Consider the following 19,953-nt stretch of genomic DNA (forward strand, 5'->3'; position numbering starts at 1 on the left):
TGGGGTGCGGGTTGGCGAGCGTAGCGAGCAGAAGGCAAAGCCCCCTAGTATTTTAATAAAAAAAATTTCGTTCTAAACTGTCTGTACTTAAAATCATACACTGTGCGCAGTCGCATTTTGTAGATGCATTTTTGAGAGACGCTCACCAAAACGCATTTCTTATTGGCCGCCTTGTGACGAGATGTCAGTACCAATTCTTCATTTAGCCTGCGATATCTAAATACGTATGCATATCTATGTAGTTATTTGACATTTGAACTCATGACTCATCTTTACTCTTCATTTGGGGCAGTTACAATAGTTTTTTTTTTTATTTCCCATTACTTCTTTTATTTGCTTTTCATTTATCACATCTTTACGTGAATAAACCACATTTCAATAAATTTTTTTTGTTGTTTGTATTGTTGTATACATCTGCCACATTATGACATTATGAAATAGTTATCTACGAGTGGTAGATAATTAGGCTTTCAATTGTCATGTCATTATCGTTCATCTTTAACAAAAATTTAAATTGTTTAATTTTTTCATTGTTAGATTTTCTTTTCTAACCATTTGTGGTAATAAAAATTGTTGATGGAATATTTTTTTATAAGAATTTAAAAAAATATAATTAAGAATAGCTAATAATAATGGATACAATGGCATGTAACGGTGCTGTTGGGATGCAATTGTTTGGTGGGTATTTATAATATCACCCTCAGTCTCAACGCGTTTTCATAGTTTTGATTAATATCACTGTAAAGTTTTCATAACCCATAATTAACCGATTACGAGCCTGGGCTTAGAACTTTTATATCCACGGGTACGATTCGCGTTCTATGAAAAGTTTTCATTTTCGTTTTCGCATAGAGCTCACACTTTTTACTTTCACAAAAACTTAATTTGCGACTCTCGTTTGCTTTGTTTCCACTGTAGAATTCAGGCGGATTTGGGAGTACTGAACTTATCTCTTTCTTTTGCAAGCACTTTACACGATATTAGGTGTGAAGGACACCGTCGTAATGCTGAAGCTCTGCGATAAATCTATTGCTCATTTCTAGCATTTTGTTAATATCAGTATGGATTCAAACAAAAAACCTTCCAATGTTGATTTGTACCAATAAGCCTGCTGCCTCTTAGTGATATCATTTGTGGGAGTTCAGGATCTGTATTAATCATTCAGTGTTTCTTTTTCATCATTTTTGCAATATCGCCATGTGCAGCTTATTAGACCAATGTAACCAAATGTTTTCCTTTCTCTCCTACTTCCCCTTCCCCACTTTTTTCTCCTATCCTTTGCTTTTTTCACTTCTTTTGCCTAAATTTGATTTTTTCTTTCACCTACTGTCCTTGTCTCTCCCTGTGTCTGTTTCCATTTTCACTTGCATCTCCTTCAGTTCCTTTCTTTCTTGGCATTGTATCTTTTTCTTCCTGCTCTCATTCTACTTCACGATCTACTGGTTTCCAGCTATTTCGACATCTCCACAAAACCAAAAATGAAAACTTAAATTTTTTGAAAATTAAAAGAAGTAAAATCTGACATTTATTAAAAAAATCCAAAAGGGTAGTAACATTTTAAACCGTAGTAAATTTTTTAAACTAATGGAAAAAGTCGAAAAAGTAGTGAATTCTTGACATTAATTGAAAATGTGAAGAGAGTAGTAAAATCTTGGTATTTGTTGACAAAATTTAAAAAAGTAGTAAAATTTTTTAATTTGAGAAAAAGGAAACAATAAATTCTTCAAATTTATTAACTGAAAAAGTGAAAAAAGTTGTAAAATTTTGACATCTAGATGAAAACAGCGATCAACTCAAAGAACTACAATGTTCAGGATGCGCGGAAAACTGCCAATGTAATTTTTATTTTTATACCCAGCTGTACACTGGTAATATAACTTTGATTGGATAACAGTTGTTTGTACAGGTATAAAGGAATCGAGATAGATATCGACATCCATATAACAAAATCAACAGTATCGAACAAAATTTGATTAAGCCATGTCCGTTCGTCCATCTGTGTGTCCGTTAAAATGATAACTTGAGCAAATATTGAGATATCTTCACCAAATTCGGTATACGAGCTAGCCAGAATAGATTGGTATTTAAAATGAGCGAAATCGGACGATAAACACGCCCAATTTTTCGATATAGAAAGATTAGAAAAATGGAAAAAAATGAGATAATTCAAAAACGAATACCGCTAACTAATGAAATTTGGTAGGTGAGTTGGTTTCATAACGCAAAATATAAATTCGGACAACTTTTTGGAATATGGGCGTGGCACCACCATACATAAGACGAAAATTCGGAAGTTTAACAAGGCGTAAATCAAAAGCCGTTATAGATAATTCATTGAATTTGGCAAATTATATAGACTGAATGAAGATAATAAAAATCGCTTAGAGACCACGCCCACTTTTCCTAAACTTAACAAAGTTTGCAATAACTCTATGGTATTTAATTACATTTGACTGATATTCTACCTCAGCAGTCGTATGGTTGAGCTAAGAACAAAACTTAAATAAATTTTCCAAAATACTTTTAATGCCATAAGTCGAACAAACAATATTAACCACACAAACAACAACAGCGTTTCAGGTGCACAGCTGGGTATGTAATGTTCGATTTCACCCGAAGTTATACTTCCTTATTTGTTTCCAATGCGTTTTTTCGCTGATTACTTTATGTATAGCAAATCGAGTATACAGTTCGATGGGTATTGAATTGGGAAACCCGAAGGTACTTTCGATCTAGCTGTGCGATATACATATTAACAAAGTACAAAAAAGTTACAACACTTAAAAATTTATAGAAGAAGTCATAAAAGCAGTAAAATCTTGACAGTTATTGAAAAACTCAGTCGAAAATTTATTAAATTTATAGTGGAAGCCAAAAATGAAGTCAAAATATGACATTTATTGAAAAATTCATACAAAAGAGTTAAATATTTCACAAATATTGGAGAAGTAAAATGTATCAGAATCTTGCGATATATCTGTTGTAAAAATCTAAAAAAGTAGTAAATCTTTGACAAGATCTAAAAAAAGTAGTAAATTTTGGAAATTTAGGGAAAAAGTAAACAAAGTACTAAAATTCTGAAGTTAATAGAATAAGTCGGATAAGAAGTTAAATCTATACAAATTCCAAAAACGTATGAAACAAGTTATAAAAGCATTATTAGCTTGACATATAATGAAAAGTTATTAAAATTTTGGAATCTCTGGAAAAGGAAACAAAAAATCTTGACATTTATTGCGAAACTGACAAATGACAAAAACCAAAAAAGTAGTCAAATTTTGAAACTTGGGGAAAAAGTAAACAAGTTAGGATAATTCTGGAATTTATGGACAAAATCAAAAAGTAGTAAAAAGTCAAAAAATTAATAAATGTTTTCTAGGTCCCAAAAACTCCGACTAGCACTTACAAGTATGTCAGGTCGTGTTTGAGATTTTGCCGTCAACCCACTGTAGCTCACTATATACTTGTACGGGTTGTTAAGCTTAAGGCGTCAAATCGCTTTTTTATGTTGCTCACAATGTGCGCATTTCGTAATAAATTATCAATTTACACTGCTTATTTTTCGGTCCACTTAATATTTTTGTTGTCAAAATTCTTTTAGATATGCTTTACTTATTATAAAGATGTTTTTAAGTCTTACTGCAAAGTTTTAGAGTTCCAAGAAATTGGTAGTCTCTATATTAAGAGTTTCACCGAAATAAACATTTTTATTTCAATTTTACTTAGAGCACTGCAATTTTTAACATTAGAGTGCACCTTACTATCCAAATTTGTCTATTAAGATTGATTTTTTATGCCAGAAAAAGTTAGCGGTTCTCAAAATCAGAAACAGCAATGTTCGAAGTGGGAAAGCGCATAGCCCAACTCACAAAGTCTAATCAACGACTTGCCGCTACCGCAGTCCCGCAATATCCACAGGGTGCATGTCGTTCAATATATGGGTAGGTGTTATTTTAAGGCCGCTGCTGATGCCAACCAGCGCCGTTCGTTTTAGTGACAAAAAAAATTTTGATAAAACTCATCGTGTCTAGAGCGTTGAACACTTTTAGTCAGTGTGCACCTTTGGCGAGAGTTCTCAGCTTGCAGCGATGACCCTCCTGCGTCAGTACAATGCAACCGAGGCCTTCTGCATTAGGTCCTGCACTTGCTTTACAATCAAATTAAGAGCTGTTTTCGTTTATCTCTGCCTTTACAATGGACATGCTGCGAAGCCGATAGTAACCCACTTGTATATACAGATCAATCAGGCGCTCCAAAGTTTTCAGAAAATACTTTGAGGAGATTATTGGTCTAAAATCTGTATGTGATGCGTCAGAGCTTCTTCCATCCTTTGGAATTAAGGTGAACTGGTACATGCCCCAAGCCCTCGTTATGTAGCCCCTTTTGAAGCAACTCGTGTACATGATGGCAAACATCACCAGAAAGTCTTCAATAAACTCTGAAGTTGCACAGTCACACTGAAATTGGCTTACCCGTAGGTAATGGCAGGTATTCCTTCAGAGCCGAAAATTGCCGTATAGAGAGATTTGCAGAGTAGGGAAATTTTTCTGGTCGGTAGTAGATAATGAACTAAATGCCACCCCAACATCTTGAATTTGTCCCTACTTTTTGCGGGGGAATAGGGGCAATCAATAATAATCCTCTCATTCATTATTGATTGACGCGTTATCGTCTGAGGAATTTCGGCCATTTCCTAACAAGTTACGCCAGCTAAACATTTTGCGCTAACTGTAGAAAGGTCAAGTCTTCCTCCCCCTACCTCTACAACTGAGCAGAGGTCTCCTCCTTTCTCTGCTTTCAAATAGGGTTGTCGTCGAAATACTTTCCTGGCCGGTGCGTCTTTATCCATTCGCATAACATAACCTAGCCAGCGAATCCCTGGGCTTTTATTCAATACACTATCTTGCATAAAGCTTATACAGCTCATCATTATACTTCCTACTGTACTCGCTGTCTGTACAACGAATGGTCGTCATAGCTCTTCGGGAATTATTTTCTGTTTAATTTCTAATCCACCATTGCTTGCGCTGATAGCGCTGTGCTCCAGAAAGGCAAAGTCATTCACAGTCTCCAATTTAGCAACATCAGATTGTGCCAATTCCGTTTGGATGACAAGAAGTACTTAGTATTGTCCTCATTCACCGCTATACGCATTTTTTTGCCTTTTTATCCAATGATATCAATATCATCTGCATAGTAAAGCCAGCAATTGTACACCCTTAATAGATTTTAGCATTGTCAAAGCTCTATTAGCTTTGTAGGGACCTTAAGTGATAGAACCTTACACGCGATAGGATGCACGCTTTTTACAACTCTTCACCTCCATGTTTGAACAGCTCGTCGGGTAGTCCATCGTTATCAAGCGCTTTGTTATTTTTGATATTTTTTCATTTCTATACCATACAACTACGCTTTCCAATATAAAATTTTTTCTACTGGCCACATTTCTACACATAACCTTAGGTTAGATTAAAGCCAGGGCCGCGGAGAGGGGGGGGTGGGAGCCAGGCAATTGCCCTGGGGCCCGGAAGGTTTTTGGGGGCCCGGTAAGGCAAAACAGTATTGACAGTACTCTAACTAGGATTTCATAGATACATTGCTACAAAAAATTGTTTTAAAATTGAAAATCACTTAACTAAAATCATAAGCATCCGATCAAATACTATGGAGCATAGTCATAGTCGAAATAAAATGTGATTTTAAGTTAGATAAACGTTTTTGACACAATTTTATAGCGCTATCTGTCAAAAATGCTTAAACTAACTTAAAATCACATTTTATTTCGACTTCCCAACGACTTAAGTGGTCGCCATTTCCTTCAAATCATACTCCATACTACTCTAAAAAAACGAAGAAAAAGTAAAGCGTGATTGGCTCGTTTGGAGTGCAACAAAAGAAGCGCTTTTTTGTTTTCCATGTCGGCTTTTCAGCAAAATTTCCGAAAATATCCGATCAGATTTGACAAAGTCTTCAGGTTATTCTAAAGAAAAAGGTTGGAAGAGGTTACACGACAGAATTCCTGAACATGAAAATAGTCAAAATCATAAAGCTTGCTATATAGATTGGCGCCAATATGAAATGAGAATTCGAAATGCAAGTTCAGTGGATTTTCTCTTAGCGGAAACTCTTAAAAATGAAGCAGCTCGCTGGAGAGAGATACTTCGCAGAATTCTTGATGTTGTTTTATTTCTTGGAGAAAAAGGATTGGCATTTAGAGGCGATAATTCATTAATCGGAAATCCAAAAAATGGAAACTTTCTTGGTATTTTGGAACTGATCAGCAATTATGACCCCATATTTTATGACCATTTGGAGAAGGTGAGGGAATCTCAAACGAAAAAGAGTCGTCTCCAAGCACATTATTTGTCTGATGGAATACAAAATGAGTTCATTGAAATCTGTGCAAGTCAAGTAATTAGAAATATAGAAAGCGAGAGAAATTCCGTCAAGTATTACACAGTAATAGTGGATGCAACCCCTGATTCGGCGCATATTGAGCAGACTGTTTTTATATTGCGTTATGTTTTATTAGACAGTACTCCGGAAAATGGAAAATCCAAGAACTCTTCTTAGAGTTTGTCGATTGTAACGCAAAAACAGGAGAAGCTATCGCTGAGCTGATTCGCAGCACTCTAAAAAAGCACAATATTCCACTGAGTGACTACCGTGGGGAAGGGTATGATAATGGCAGTAATATGAGCGGTAATTACAAAGGAGCGCAGAGTCATATCCTGAGAGATAACTCCCTGGCAATATTTGCACCTTGTGCTTGTCATAGTTTAAATTTATGTGGAGTGCAAGCTGCTGAGTGTTGTGCAGAAGTCATCACAATTTTCGGTATTATGCAGAAATTTTATAATATCTTTAGCGCAAGCCCTCAGAGATGGGAAATTCTCCAGCATGTCACAAACACGATGGTCTGCTCGTGTGGATAGTGTGAAACCTTTCGCAACTCAGATTCCCCAAATATTGAAAGCTATTGACGAAATCAAGCTTTTGAATTTGAGTTCAGAAACAGTAACGGATTTGAAAGGTATTGAAGCATATATGGGGAAATTTTAGTGTATCCTTTTAGCCTACATTTGGCTCAAAGTGTTGTTGGTAATCAACCATAGAAATCTGGTACTGCAAGCTAGAAATGCCACACTGGACCAGGATACAGAAAATATAAGTAGCCTGATTGATGAGTTGAAGAAGTTCAGGGATCAATGGTCGATCATACTTTAAGAATGTAAGGTTCTGGCAGGGAGTATAGGAGTTGTGAATACCTTCGCAGAGAAAAGAAGGAAGATAAGAAAGCGCCAGTTCGATGAATTACCTGGCGAATCACCTGAGTGTTATTCCGAAACTCAATTCAAGCAGGAAGTTTTGAAGCTATTGCATAGATTTTATCGCGGGCTTGGAGAATAAATCAAAAAAAACCGTAACGGATATTTGTCAAAAAAGTTTCGAAAAGGCTCAAAAATGTTCGAAAAGGTTCGAAAAGGTTCGTAAAGGTTCGGTGTTAGCAACAGGCCAAATACATAAAATTGGATCTCTATCATAAACAGCGGTGGGCACCAGTACGTTTACACGGTTACCAAATTGAGAATGTGTTAGTAAACACGAACGCGTAGCGAGCAGGAAAGCAAAATCAATTATTTATTTAGTTTGATTTCAATGCTTGAACGGTGAACATGTGTCACACGCACTCTTTGGTACTGTTTTAAGCGCGCGTGCGTCACTTCTTTAACGTACGACCATCGAAATCAAACTAAAAGAGCTGTCGTTGATTTTCACGAAGTAGCCATTGTGCTTTCGCTTATCGTATACATATATGGTCGCTTACAAGCCAACCTAACAAAACCGCACTGCGTTTTTTTAGCGCACGCAAACAACCGGCGTTTTTTGCCCTAACCCAAATAAGGATGCGTTGCGACAATGTAAAGCATGTGTGCAAACGTCAAATCTAAATGTCACGCAGAACAAAAATTGGAAATCGAGTTAGGTTTTCACGCAGCAAATTCAATTTGAGTTGCTCTCATACAAGTTGTATGTGCATGAGACATTTTTGACAGAAAATTACTTGCGTGCGTTTATATTAGGTTGGCTTGTTAGCAGGTGCTAAGCTCACGCCCACCCCGGATCATCAAGTTAAAGTTAAAGTGAATGTTAAAGTTAAAGCGAAAGTTAAAGTTAAAAATAAAGTTAAGGTGAAAGTTAAAGTTCAAGTTAAAGTTAAAGTTAAAGTTAAAGTTAAAATTAAAGTTAAAGTTAAAGTCAAAGTTAAAGTTAACGTTAAGGTTAAAGTTAAAGTTAAAGTTAAAGTTAATTTTAAAGTTAAAGTTAAAGTCAAAGTTAAAGTTAACGTTAAGGTGTTGTTTTTATTTTTATTTTCGGCCTTTTAAAATAAATAAATACAACATATATGGTATAATTAATTGCATTTTTATTATTAATATATATGTGTGGCCTAGAGCTCGGAAATTCTTCTTGGTTTACGTTAAGGTAAAAGTTAAAGTTAAAGTTAAAGTTAAAATTAAAGTTAAAGTTAAGGTTAAAGTTAAAGTTAAAGTCAAAGTTAAAGTTAACGTTAAGGTTAAAGTTAAAGTTAAAGTTAAAGTTAAAGTGAATGTTAAAGTTAAAGCGAAAGTTAAAGTGAAAGTTAAAAATAAAGTTAAAGTTAAAGTGAAAGTTAAAGTTAAAGTTAAGGTTAAAGTAAAAGTTAAAGTTAAAGTTAAAGTCAAAGTTAAAGTTAAGGTTAAAGTTAAAGTTAAAGCGAAAGTTAAAGTGAAAGTTAAAAATAAAGTTAAAGTTAAAGTGAAAGTTAAAGTTAAAGTTAAAGTTAAGGTTAAAGTTAAAGTTAAAGTTAAAGTTAAAGTCAAAGTTAAAGTTAAGGTTAAAGTTAAAGTTGAACTTAAAGTTAAAGTTAAAGTGAAAGTTAAAGTGAAAGTTAAAGTTAAAGTTAAAGTTAAAATTAAAGTTAAAGTTAAAGTTAAATTTAAAGTTAAAGTGAATGTTAAAGTTAAAGCGAAAGTTAAAGTTAAAAATAAAGTTAAAGTTAAAGTGAATGTTAAAGTTAAAGCGGAAGTTAAAGTTAAAGTTAAAAATAAAGTTAAAGTTAAAGTTAAAATGAAAGTTAAAGTTAAAGTCAAAGTTAAAGTTAAAGTTAAAGTTAAAGTTAAAGTTAAAATTAAAGTTAAAGTTAAAGTTAAATTTAAAGTTAAAGTGAATGTTAAGTTAAAAATAAAGTTAAAGTTCAAGATAAAGTTAAAGTTAAATTTAAAGTTAAAGTTAAAGTGAATGTTAAAGTTAAAGCGAAAGTTAAAGTTAAAGTTAAAAATAAAGTTAAAGTTAAAGTTAAAATGAAAGTTAAAGTTAAAGTCAAAGTTAAAATTAAGGTTAATTTTAAAGTTAAATTTAAAGTCAAAGTTAAGGTTAAAGTTAAAGTTAAATTTAAAGTTAAAGTTACAGTTAAAGTTAAAGTTAAAGTGAATGTTAAAGTTAAAGTTAATGTTAAAGTGAATGTTAAAGTGAATGTTAAAGTGAAAGTTAAAGTTAAAGTTAAAAATAAAGCTAAAGTTAAAGTTAAATTGAAAGTTAAATATTAACTTCTCATTTATTAAATAAAAGTAAAAAATGTGTTTTCTTATCGGCCACCACGCTTAAAAAGGTTAACTTGAATTAATATCAAAGGCAAAACTTGAGTTAATATCAAAGAAATCAAAATTTTGCAAAAATATTATAACTGCATAAGTTGATAATATGCAATAGCTTTACCGCGGCAGTCCCCGAGTGCCACACGTCCTTTTTTTTACGTTCTTTTGGGCTACTTGATTGGTAACATGACAAGACGTTTCGAAGCCGTAAATGACATTGCTATTAAATTAAATTTTTTGTGGAAGTATGAGGATCTGACGGAAGAAGAGCTCAGAGAAAAAGCAGCGGCATTCTGCACGATTTATGGTATCGATAGTTCTACGGATCTAATAGATGAAATCATTCATCTCAAAGCCATCCACTTAGCAAATTTGGGATGTGATCCGCTGCTATCATTTCAACTTCTGAACAAATTTCATGATTTGAAGATGGAAGTATTATTTCCGAACATCTGCATAGCATTAAGAATATTTTGCACACTTCTAGTCAGTGTGGCTGAAGGGGAGCGTTCTTTTAGTCTATTGTCCCGCGTGAAAAATTTTTTACGTTCTACTATGAGCCAAAATCGCTTCACAAGCCTTGGAACATTGGCGTTGGAGTCCAGCTTTGCTCGCAGCATTAGTTTCGAATAGTTAATTTTCATATTTGCAGACCAAAAAGCACGGAAGGGTTTCCTTGGCTGATTCAAGCTCTTAAAATGTACATATTTAGAAAAAGTTTATGTAAGTAAATTAAACAATGAAATCTAACATTTCATTTATGTATGTAAGTGCCACAGTAAATCTTATTTTGTATGAAATAAAACTGACAATATGAATTGAACAATTTATGTATGTTATGTTATTTTTCTTACTGGATTGAGTTTATTTTTTAGGGATGCCCAGCTCTCTGCGGCCCTGATTAAAGTGGCCGGTCTATAAAGTCCTCACTTGAACTGCATGTGTCCACAGTATTGCCAGAACTTGTTTGAAAACCAAGCGGAGGAACCCAGATCAGTTGCCAGGACTTTTGTTATAGAATAAGTCCGTCCTCTTGGCAAATACTAGAAGGTTTCTAGGACCTAACTTAACTGCTGCCTTATAGCTGAAGCCTTGATCTGTCGAGCGCAGGACAGGAACACAGAACGTTCTCAGCTCGCACTTCCTACATCTGCTGTTACTGGAGAGGCCTAACTTGTAAGCATGTGACGCCAGAAGGCAGTGCCCAGTTTGTATGCACATCGTAAACCTAAAGTCTTCTCTCTTCAGAAATATGAGCCACTTTGTGAGTCTAATACCGTAGGATTTGCACATGATTGTCCACATGATTTGTCCACTCCTTTCGGGCTTGATGGATCGTATGCAGCTCCTGACCTCTTTAGTTTCTCTTAAATGGATAGGGATGTCTATTGTCGTTTCAGCGAGTGTTGCGCCCTGCTTTGCTAACTCATCGGCCTTTTCGTTGCGTTCTATCCATTTGTGACCCGAAACCCAATATAGACGTATGGTCCGGCCTGAGCGGAGTTTTTCCAATGATTCTTTGCGTTCCAGAACTCTTCTTGATGAAGTACAGTGTGAGATTATTGTCTTAATCGCCGCCTGACTTTCAATATATATATATCTATGTATATTGACGCAGCTGCAGCTGAAGCACGCTTCCTCCAGAATATCTGCAGCTGTCTTCACCTGAAAGACGCTGCAGTAATCTGGCAGCCTGTACAATAGACACAGTACATAGCAGACTGGACCTCTTTCAATAATTTAGAACCATTCGTATATACATGTGTAGTATGTTATGCCATTTCTTCAGACTGGCACCAACCCTCCGGCGTAATTGTGGCCCCAAGATCTCTTTCGAAGCTCAGGCATTGAACCATAAATTCCGTTTGCCCAATATTAGATGGCCCTATACTGCTATGGCGATAAGGCCGGCACTCAAGCTGTCCCGAGGTCTTAAGCCTTCTTGCAGTTGCTAATCCGAGGTTTTTGGCCAATATGCTGCTTTCGGGGTAGTTTTTAGGGCTCCCGTTATGCTAATCATTGATTACGAAGGAAACAAAAACAAATAAAAAACGCTAGAGCTTGCACACCTTAATTATAAGTCTCGCATATATGCATGTACTTTGATCTAAAAGGTTCGCTACTTGAGTCTTCTGTATGTCCCACTTAAACCTTTGGATATGGAATTAAAAACATAAATCATCGTTCAAGACATCTTGACGGCGGTGCTTGTGAAATTCATTTGAATTTTCGTTTATTTCAAACAAGCTAATGTTCTGTTTGAAGTTTAGAGTATAGAAAAAAATTAATAAAAATAATTTATGTATGTAGATCCTTACGCACATGAATTGCGGAGATACAATCAATCAGTTTTTGCTACTTAAGAGCCAATTAGCTTCAATTTAAAAGTTGTATTTAAAATTTCAATTTCAGTGGATTTGAACGCGTTTTGAAACTTCTTAAAAACATATGGACACATGTAGGGACATATATACATACGAGTATGCACATATATTGCAATTTCAAATTATCATATGTAAGCCATGCAATCAAATTTTCCACCAACTTCCCTTTTTATACCTTTCATGAAAATGAAATGGTATATTAATTTCGTCACGAAACCGAAAATTGTAAGTCCTTAAAGGAAAATAGATAGACCCACCATTAAGTATACCGAAATAATCAGGTTGAAGAGCTGAGTTGATTTAGCCATGTCCGTCTGTCCGTCTGTCCGTCTGTCCGTCTGTCCGTCTGTCTGTTTGTATGCAAACTAGTCCCTCAATTTTTGAGATATATTGATAAAATTTGGTGAGCAGGTGTATTTGGGTGTCCGATTAGACATTTGTCGGAACCGACCGGATCGGACCACTATAGCATATATCCTCCATACAACCGATTTTTCAGAAAAAGAGGATTTTTGTAATATCTTACCCAATTTAACAGATTGAAGCTTCAAACTTCACCATATACTTTCGTATATTGCACATATTGTTGCCTGAAATAATTTATGAGATCGGTCGTATATATAGTATATATCCCCCACAACCGATTGTTCAGATAAGGAACTTTTCGTAATTACGACCCTATTTTAAGAGCTAGAGGCTTCAAATTTCAGTGAATGCTTACGTATATAGCATATATTGTTGTCTGAAAAAATCATAAAGATCGGTGGTATATATAGTATATATATGGTGGTATATATAGTATATATATATAGTATATATATATATAATTTCGCAAATTTTAGCCCCATTTTAACAGCTAGAAGCTTCAAATTTCACCGAATATTTACTTATATAGCATACATTGTTGTCTGAAAAAATTATAGAGATCGGTTGTATATATAGTATATATCTCATACAACCGATTGTTCAGATAAGAAACTTTTCGCAATTTCTACCCCATTTTAACAGCTATAAGCTTCAAATTTCACCGATTGGTTATGTATATAGCATATATTGTTGTCTGAAAAAATCATAGAGATCGGTTGTATATATAGTATATATCTCATACAACCGATTGTTCAGATAAGAAACTTTTCGCAATTTCTACCCCATTTTAACAGCTATAAGCTTCAAATTTCACTGATTGATTACGTATATAACATATATTGTCGTCTGAAAAAATCATAGAGATCGGTTGTATATATAGTATATATCTCATACAACCGATTGTTCAGATAAGAAACTTTTCGCAATTTCTACCCCATTTTAACAGCTAGAAGCTTCAAATTTCACCAACTGCTTACGTGTATAGCATATATTGATGTCTGCAAAAATCGTTGAGATCGGTGGTATACATAGTATATATCTCATACAACCGATTGTTCAGATAAGAAACTTTGCGCAATTTCTGCCCCGTTTTAACAGTTAGAAGCTTCAAATTTCACAAAATGCTTTCGTATATAGCATATATTGTTGTCTGAAAAAATCATAGAGATCGGTGGTATATATATTATATACTTCATATAAACTGTCATATTGGACCCTTTTTTACGGCTAGAAGCTTCAAAATTCAACAAATTTCATCAAATAGTTACGTTTACGTCATATATTTTTGGAATACGTGATTCGTAGCCATAGTTTTTACATGCAGACCACAAAAAACGTGAAGCTTTGCATCCTCACACAGATTACCTACCTATTTTTATACCTTTCATGAAAATGAAATGGTATATTAATTTCGTCACGAAACCGAAAATTGTAAGTCCTTAAAGGAAAATAGATAGACCCACCATTAAGTATACCGAAATAATCAGGTTGAAGAGCTGAGTTGATTTAGCCATGTCCGTCTGTCCGTCTGTCCGTCTGTCCGTCTGTCCGTCTGTCTGTTTGTATGCAAACTAGTCCCTCAATTTTTGAGATATATTGATAAAATTTGGTGAGCAGGTGTATTTGGGTGTCCGATTAGACATTTGTCGGAACCGACCGGATCGGACCACTATAGCATATATCCTCCATACAACCGATTTTTCAGAAAAAGAGGATTTTTGTAATATCTTACCCAATTTAACAGATTGAAGCTTCAAACTTCACCATATACTTTCGTATATTGCACATATTGTTGCCTGAAATAATTTATGAGATCGGTCGTATATATAGTATATATCCCCCACAACCGATTGTTCAGATAAGGAACTTTTCGTAATTACGGCCCTATTTTAAGAGCTAGAGGCTTCAAATTTCAGTGAATGCTTACGTATATAGCATATATTGTTGTCTGAAAAAATCATAAAGATCGGTGGTATATATAGTATATATATGGTGGTATATATAGTATATATATATAGTATATATATATATAATTTCGCAAATTTTAGCCCCATTTTAACAGCTAGAAGCTTCAAATTTCACCGAATATTTACTTATATAGCATACATTGTTGTCTGAAAAAATTATAGAGATCGGTTGTATATATAGTATATATCTCATACAACCGATTGTTCAGATAAGAAACTTTTCGCAATTTCTACCCCATTTTAACAGCTATAAGCTTCAAATTTCACCGATTGGTTATGTATATAGCATATATTGTTGTCTGAAAAAATCATAGAGATCGGTTGTATATATAGTATATATCTCATACAACCGATTGTTCAGATAAGAAACTTTTCGCAATTTCTACCCCATTTTAACAGCTATAAGCTTCAAATTTCACTGATTGATTACGTATATAACATATATTGTCGTCTGAAAAAATCATAGAGATCGGTTGTATATATAGTATATATCTCATACAACCGATTGTTCAGATAAGAAACTTTTCGCAATTTCTACCCCATTTTAACAGCTAGAAGCTTCAAATTTCACCAACTGCTTACGTGTATAGCATATATTGATGTCTGCAAAAATCGTTGAGATCGGTGGTATACATAGTATATATCTCATACAACCGATTGTTCAGATAAGAAACTTTGCGCAATTTCTGCCCCGTTTTAACAGTTAGAAGCTTCAAATTTCACAAAATGCTTTCGTATATAGCATATATTGTTGTCTGAAAAAATCATAGAGATCGGTGGTATATATATTATATACTTCATATAAACTGTCATATTGGACCCTTTTTTACGGCTAGAAGCTTCAAAATTCAACAAATTTCATCAAATAGTTACGTTTACGTCATATATTTTTGGAATACGTGATTCGTAGCCATAGTTTTTACATGCAGACCACAAAAAACGTGAAGCTTTGCATCCTCACACAGATTACCTACCTATTTTTTATTTTATATTTATCTTAAAAATCGTTTAGATATGTTCAAATTTGACCAAATGCTTACGTGTATAGCATATATTGTTGTCTGAGAAAATCATAGATACCGGTGGTATATATAGTATATATCCCATACAACCGATTGTTCAGATAAGAAACTTTGCCCCCCATTTTAACAGTTATAAGCTTCAAATTTCACCGATTGCTTACGTATATAGTATGTATTTTTGTGTCAAAAAATCATGGAGATCGGTGATATATATAATATATATATGATGGTATATATAGTATATATATATAGTATATATATATTTTTTTACGATTTCGGCCCCATTTTAACAGCTAGAAGCTTCAACTTTCACCAACTGCTTACGTGTATAGCATATATTGATGTCTGAAAAAATCATTGAGATCGGTGGTACACATAGTATATATCTCATACAACCGATTGTTCAGATAAGAAACTTTACGCAATTTCTGCCCCGTTTTAACAGTTAGAAGCTTCAAATTTCACAAAATGCTTACGTATATAGCATATATTGTTGTCTGAAAAAATCATAGAGATCGGTCGTATATATATTATATACTTCATATAAACTCTCATTTTGACCCCTTTTTTAATTCTAGAATCTTCAAAATTCATCAAATTTCATCAAATAGTTACGTTTTCGTCATATATTTTTGAAATACGTGATTCGTAGTCATAGTTTTTACACGCAGACAACAAAAAAACCTGAAACTTTGCATCCTCACACGAATTACCTACCTGTTTTTTATTTTATATTTATCTTAAAAATCGTTAAGGTATGTAGATCTGTTCACTATATATTTCTTATCTTATACATCCGATTATTCGGAGATTACGAACGGGATAAGATTATTGTTCAGCCCCATTCATGAAAGGTATGAAGTCTTCGGCACAGCCGAAGACAGTCCCGTTCTTAATTGTTTATTTTATATTTATCTTAAAAATCGTTTAGATATGTTCAAATTTGACCAAATGCTTACGTGTATAGCATATATTGTTGTCTGAGAAAATCATAGATACCGGTGGTATATATAGTATATATCCCATACAACCGATTGTTCAGATAAGAAACTTTGCGCAATTTCTTCCCCATTTTAACAGTTATAAGCTTCAAATTTCACCGATTGCTTACGTATATAGTATGTATTGTTGTGTCAAAAAATCATGGAGATCGGTGATATATATAATATATATATGATGGTATATATAGTATATATATATAGTATATATATATTTTTTTACGATTTCGGCCCCATTTTAACAGCTAGAAGCTTCAAATTTCACCAACTGCTTACGTGTATAGCATATATTGATGTCTGAAAAAATCATTGAGATCGGTGGTACACATAGTATATATCTCAAACAACCGATTGTTCAGATAAGAAACTTTACGCAATTTCTGCCCCGTTTTAACAGTTAGAAGCTTCAAATTTCACAAAATGCTTACGTATATAGCATATATTGTTGTCTGAAAAAATCATAGAGATCGGTCGTATATATATTATATACTTCATATAAACTGTCATTTTGACCCCTTTTTTACGGCTAGAATCTTCAAAATTCATCAAATTTCATCAAATAGTTACGTTTTCGTCATATATTTTTGAAATACGTGATTCGTAGTCATAGCTTTTACACGCAGACCACAAAAAACCTGAAACTTTGCATCCTCACACGAATTACCTACCTGTTTTTTATTTTATATTTATCTTAAAAATCGTTAAGGTATGTAGGTCTGTTCACTATATATTTCTTATCTTATACATCCGATTATTCGGAGATTACGAACGGGATAAGATTATTGTTCAGCCCCATTCATGAAAGGTATGAAGTCTTCGGCACAGCCGAAGACAGTCCCGTTCTTACTTGTTAAACCTCAGTATGCCACACACATAAACGCATTCTACATATCAACACCTAATTTCTCAGAACTCTATTAAATTTGGTTTAGATAATTTGTGAGAAAATTCATTGGTAGTCATTTGTTGTCTTAAAATTATTTTCAAATGTATCTATTATCTGAAATTTCCGCTGAATATTTTCATATGCGCCGGCGTTAAGCTAATGAGGCGTTGAATGTTTGCCATTGTTTTGGGATTAACGCCACGAAAAAGGCATAATGTTAAGGATGAAAGTTAAGTACTACGTTTACCTAAGCATGTGGGCAGTTAAGCATGCGCGGGGAAAAAGGTAACATAAATGTCAATTACAAGAAGCAATGCGCGCTTAAATCATTGGATTCGAATTTTTTAACATGTAGAAGTAATAAGAAAAACGCTGATGTTGTAATAAAGGTAGATATATACAGCAGCGAACAGAAAAATAGGTGCAGTAATTATACTCAGCGGAGCAGAGCTCACACAGTATATTAATTTTGCTCGCATAACGGTACCCCGTAACGGCATAAACTAATCGAGATAGAAATAAACATCAAAATGATCTGGGCGAAAAAAGAAATTAATTTAGCCATATCCGTCCGTCTGCCCGTAAACACGATAACTTGAGTAGCTTTTGAAGTATCTTAATGAAATTTCGTATGTAAGTTCCTGGGTACTCATCTCAGATCACTATTTTAAATTAATGAAATCGGACTATAACCACGCCCACTTTTTCGATATCGAAAACTTCGAGAAACCGAAAAAGTGGGATAATTCATTACCAAAGACGGATATAGTGATGAAACTCGGTGGATGGATTGACCTTATGACGCAAAATAGAAAAGGGCGTGGCACCGCTCACTTTTAAAAGAAGCTAATTTGAAAGTTTTGTAAGCTGTAATTTGGCAGTCATTGAAGATATCATGATGAAATATGGCAGGAACGTTACTCCTATTAGTATATGAATTCTAAATAAAAAAAGTCAAATTTTAAGAAAAAATTTAATATCTTTACAGTATTAAGTAAATTATGTCAACATTCAAGTCCAACATTTGTCTCCAAAGCTCTCGGCTGAGTATATAATGTTCGCTTACACCGGAACTTAGCATTCCTTACTTATTTTTCACTAATTTCGTGAACTAAATTCCGTTGTGGAAAAAACAAGTGTGATAACTTCTGCATAGACGTCAAAATTACAAATAGAACCGATCAGCTGATTTTTATTGCCTATCGTGTCTCATTCTGTATCCTTTTCTATCTCCCGGTAAAGATAGCCGGCAATATGCCCCTCCATATTGAACATGCTGTCAAAACGTTAAAAAGTATCCATCTTGAACATCCTGGCAGGCAGTTGACGGATAAGATATCACTCTTGTTTTAACCACAATGATAAATTCTTTTTTCTTCAACATTTTACGAAAAAAACGTCTACGAATTTTGTTAAAAAAACTAATGCTAACAAATCAGAAAAACTTTTTCGAAAATTTTGGAAGCTTCGAGAAAGTTTTACGAATATTTCGAACTTTTTATTGAAACTCTCTGATTTTTTTTGAGTATGCAGCTTTGTAGCCCAAATAATTTTAGTTTAATAAAGTACAAGGTATAGGTCTCTCGAGAATGGCATTGATTTTTGACAATTTAGATTTTAGCCCATAAAAAAAAAAACAATTTTTCACACTTTAAAAAATCTTAAAGACCTTCCATATATGTAATACTTCTATATTGCTACTTCAGAGAAACACACAAAGCCGATATATTTCCGTTTAAATGTTTTTGTTTTTCAATAATCGAATGTACCTAAACTTTATTTGTATACCTTCCATGCAAACGAAATGGTATATTAAGTTTGTCACGAATCTCAAAATTGTAAGTTCTTAAAGGAGAAGAGATAGGCCCACCAATAAGTATACCGAAATGAACAGCATAAAGAGCTGAGTTGATTTAGCCATTACCGTCTCTCCGTCTATCGGTCTGTCTGTCCGTCCGTCTGTTTGTATTAAAATTAGTAGCTTAATTTTTGAGATATCTTGATAAAATTTGGTGAGCGGGTGTGTTTTTAGGTGTCCGATTAGTCATTTGTCGGAACCGGCCGCATCGGACCGCTATAGCATATATCCTCCATACAACCGATTTTTCAGAAAAAGGGGATTTTTGTCATATCTTCCTCAATTTATCAGATTGAAGCTTCAAACTGCACCATATGCTTTCGTATATTGCACATATTGTTGTCTGAAATAATGGATGAGATCGGTCGTATATATAGCATATAACCCTCACAACCGGTTGTTCAGATGAAAAGCTTTTCGTAATTACTGCCCCATTTTAACAGCTAGAACCTTCGAATTTCACCAAATGCTTCCATATATAGCATATATTGTTGTCTGAAAAAATCATAAAGATCGGTCGTATATATATGGGGTATTCCATCCCATTTCGACCAATTTTGAACCCGACCCCTTTAGAATTGGCTGAAAGTGTTTCTTCTTTTTGCAGCTTACGAAAGACGTTTTTCAGAAGTTTTTCAAATTTTTTCATCCAACTCAAAAAAAGTTATGAATTTAAAAAAAAAAACACCGTTTTTGTTTTCAAAATGCTATAACTTTTTCAAAAATTGTCCGTTTGGGATCGTTTTTTTTAAATTTGTTTTTAAATGTACTTTTCGGAAAAAATTCAAAAAAATTTTTAAAGTTTTTTTTTTTTGTAATTTTTCAGTTTTTCGA

The sequence above is a fragment of the Eurosta solidaginis genome, unplaced genomic scaffold (genome assembly GCF_040869045.1).
Source record: "Eurosta solidaginis isolate ZX-2024a unplaced genomic scaffold, ASM4086904v1 ctg00000201.1, whole genome shotgun sequence".
In the NCBI taxonomy this organism is placed as follows: domain Eukaryota; kingdom Metazoa; phylum Arthropoda; class Insecta; order Diptera; family Tephritidae; genus Eurosta; species Eurosta solidaginis.